Here is a 4,037-nt window from a genome sequence, read left to right on the forward strand (position 1 = left end):
TGCAGTTGTGATTCAAGCTGCAAAAACTCAATATTCTCCTGTGCATTTTGTAGACATTTTAATATTGAATAGAGAGGTTTTGTTGATCTTAACCATCTCATCAACAGTGGAATGTATCAGAGTATTTAACAACTCTAATGCATTATCAAGTCTGGTCATTTTCTTCAATATCTTATAAGTTAAAGAAACAGATCACAACTATCAACCAGTGAAGAAGAAGCAACAATCATTCACAATTCAATGTCACTGCAATATCCTTTATAAATGTCAGCAAAGGATCAGAGTGCAACATAAAAGATTACAATCAGCTCATCAAACTCTTTATGAAGCAGTTGAATCAAGGAAACAATGCACTATAGTGAGTTTTAAGTACAATGCCACAATTGGGGCAGCAGCAACTGCAAACTTGCTTGGATCCTTCAAGTACTCCTTCACTTTCAAATCAACATCAGCAAAAAGTTCCCAGAATCCAGGTTCTTTAAAACGGACTAGTAATATGCATCTCAACTTTTTTTTTTTTTACCCAAATCAAAAACCTCAATAGCTGGCAATTTCACAAGTGTACCATTTGCATGCGGAAGCTTATCTTTCATTTGGTTCAAAATCATTCACCATTGATTTCATACTTTCATTAAAAGTCATCATATATGGAATTATCTCAATTCCAATATCTACTCATCAGCAGGCAAATTCATAACTTCTCAAACCCACTGACTCAAATCATTCAAATGCTCATCAACCCAATAAACATCATTCATATATGACCAAAATTCAATGAAACAATGTGCCCATTATTTTAATCAATGAAAGGCTTGGACTTGTCCTTACTCAATGCGCCCTTGATCTTTTAGCAGTGGTACAAATGATCCCCAATGAATCTCAGCCTCCTAAAATGATGAAGAATTCGGTCTTCCAGGCATCCGGAACTCCTACATAATATATGCCCTTGGATTCAAATAAGGAAATGCTTTCGGCCTGCAAGAATGAATGGCTCTTTCCCTATCAAGAATGAATGGTTCTCGCCCTATTAAGATCTGATGTCAAATAATATACCTCTGCTCCTATTGTAAAACGCTACCACAATTATAAATAGAGTCTTCAAAAAATATTTAACACAGAGGCATCATACTGTCAGCAAAAATGTTTAACGCAGAGGCAAGTCGTCCCGAGAGGCAAGTCCTGAACCAACGACTTTACATATATAAAAAGAACAGGTTCAAGCTCAAAACCAAAACGTTTTGATGGACATACTTCAGATAGCGCTCTTGTTACATCAAATTGATAGCCCAGCCAACGGCTTTACATATATAAAAAGCACATTCAAAATTAAAACAGCGCATTCAATATATATCATGCTACCAATATATATCACCGTATATATATCACTTCAAAACAGTTCAAATTCGATATCTAGTGCCTTCATTCGAATGAAATGTTGGTAAGTTCAATTCTCTTTTACTTGAAGCGAAACCAACCCCTCAAGGGAAACACTCAGATTGTGGAGCACATATCTCTGGTCATGTTCCTCCTGTAGCTAGAAAAGCGTTCTTAGCATGGACATTTTCCACACGAGATATTCAGGAACTCATTTGCCACCCTTACAAACACTTCAATGCCTTGCTCTTTCAGGGGCACAAATTTGACCAGTTTGGAAAGTACCAGCAAATTTGAACACAATGCGCATAGATAAGAAATTACCAACAAATTTCACAAAGGAAATATTTTATGTAATGGAAAAGCACTTTGGTCAGAATCGAACTATTCATCCTGGAGACATGGTTATTGATACATCAACGTCCAATTATGGAGCATTTGAACACAATGCTGCTTCAGAAAATACCCCACTGCATAAGGATATGAAGTTGGAGATGCCGTTAGATGTTATGCTTCGCCTCTTGAGTTCGTCTTTCAGCTCTGTAACCTTCCACTGCTCCAGAGGGTGATTCCTAAAACCCCTTCAAGGCAAACAATCCAGGTAACAATCCGAGTTCGAATCCGAACAAGTGCTCAACAGAATATTCACCTCGGATAAGCAAAGAAATATCGTCCAAACCCTCAAATAAGGCCTCAGAATGGACTCACTGCCACAATTAATGTGCTAAGGTCAATTCACTGGCTCAGAGAAGGCTTTAGAATGAACTGGATTAAATATTGGCTACTTCCATTGTTAATTCCTCCGAGGTAGTTTAATGTCTTAGAGATAGACTGCTGCCTCAGTTAAGGCCTCAGAGATGGTCCACTGCCTCCACTTTGATGAGTTTAGCCCGACGTCCTCAGTAAACAACCCTCACGAGCCTCAGGAACATCTTGCTGCAACAGAAAGGGCCTATACACATAGTCACCATGATTTACACAGCAATCGACACGTTCTATGTGACGGACGAGCAGATTGCCAATTCCCCCTCACGGAAAGATGGAATCGACGAACAGACGGAGATGACTCTCCATTTATTCGGTTGTGAATTGATTCAAGAAAGCGGAATTCTGCTTAGATCGCCACAAGCAGTTATGGCAACAGGCCAGGTTCTTTTTCATCGATTCTATTTCAAAAAATCATTTGCACGCTTTAACGTCAAGCGGGTTGCGGCAAGTTGTGTTTGGCTTGCGGCGAAGCTTGAAGAAAGCCCTCGGAGGATTCCGCAGGTTTTGAATGTGTTTCATCGAATGGAATGCAGGCGAGAGAATTTGCCTCTTGAACCTTTAGAACCTCATTCCAAAAAATATGCAGAGATGAAGATGGACTTGAACCGAACAGAACGCCACCTTTTGAAAGAGATGGGATTCAAGAAAAATATCAAATAGCGCAGGCGTTCAAACCAGGCAGTGCGCAGTATCAGGACAGAGGCGCTCAGGACAGAGGGAGTCAAGTTTAATGGCTTATTCAAGCACATTCAGTATTGCAGGCGAGCTACAAGAATCCATTCATGTGGGCAGAGAAATCAACGCACAGGTATAACGGCCTCAGCGTTAGGTAGTGCCACCTTAACCAGAGAGGGCGAGGAAGAAATTATGGCATGGTCTCACTGCTCAGAGAGCGACAGAGGTAGAGGCAGAGTAGCGCTCTGGACAGAGGCGTTAATTATGGACAGAGCCCAATTTGCAGAGAATATGAAACGGTTTTGAAGTCTGAGCGTATTTAACTGAACAGGGCGCAGGAATTATAAATAGAATATGTCAGGGCAGCGCAGGTGTGGCAGACAGACATCTCAGAACCGCTTGGACAGCGCTGGCAGTGTCAGGAGCAGCTAAAATTTAGCTGAAGTAATATTCATGAGAAAATATTCCTGAGATGCAGAATTGATGGTAGAAATGACTGCACAGAAAGGCCATAAGACAAATGGCTCACATTAATTATGTAGGGCAGGAATACGCCTGCTCTGATACCATGTTAAACACACATGGACAGCACAAGAGATATGAAAGATAAATCATGCAGTACATTTTTTTATTAACAAGAGATTTACATTTATAGTATATTATGTGACTCTTGGGTTTCAGATCCCAAGGTCTCTTGGACTTCTTTGTCCATTCGACTTCCACACTAACCCACTTAGGATTAGGTGTCCAACAATTAATAATGATTAAAATTTATTAAATAGTTATTTCTTATTTATTTATTATTATGATTTTTTAATTCATAACATTGCCCTTCCCTTAAAAATGCGTTGTCTTCAAAGCAAAGGTAACGAGGGATAACGTTGTTGGAACTTTTTGGTTTCCCATGATGAATCTTCTTCTGGAAGCTTTTTCCACTTGATGAGGTATTATTTAATAGTTTTGGAATGTAATACTTCTCTCGGGTAGTGAGGATACCTTCGGGTTCTAAAAGGATCTTTCCTTCTTTGATTTCAGGAAACTTGGTTTGAGCTGATTGGTTTTATCCCAAAATTATTTTGAGACATGAAACATGGAATATGTTGTGGATTCAACAATTATTTGGTAATTTCAATTCATAAGAACGTCATCGATATTTCTGAATATTTGGAAAGACCCATAAAATCTTGGAGCCAACTTGTTCTTCCCTTGTTGTTTCAAAG

The 4,037-nt window shown here is 39.2% G+C and overlaps 1 pseudogene; it reads left to right on the top strand.

Annotated features, from left to right (window-relative positions):
* The first annotated feature begins 2,343 nt into the window (after positions 1-2,343).
* On the top strand, positions 2,344-2,802 carry LOC149138798 (cyclin-L1-1 pseudogene; annotated as a pseudogene).
* The last annotated feature ends 1,235 nt before the right edge of the window (positions 2,803-4,037 follow it).

This window comes from Pinus tabuliformis, chromosome X, assembly GCF_031772625.1.
Source record: "Pinus tabuliformis cultivar Carrire ecotype Pingquan chromosome X, CPIR1, whole genome shotgun sequence".
In the NCBI taxonomy this organism is placed as follows: Eukaryota; Viridiplantae; Streptophyta; class Pinopsida; order Pinales; family Pinaceae; genus Pinus; species Pinus tabuliformis.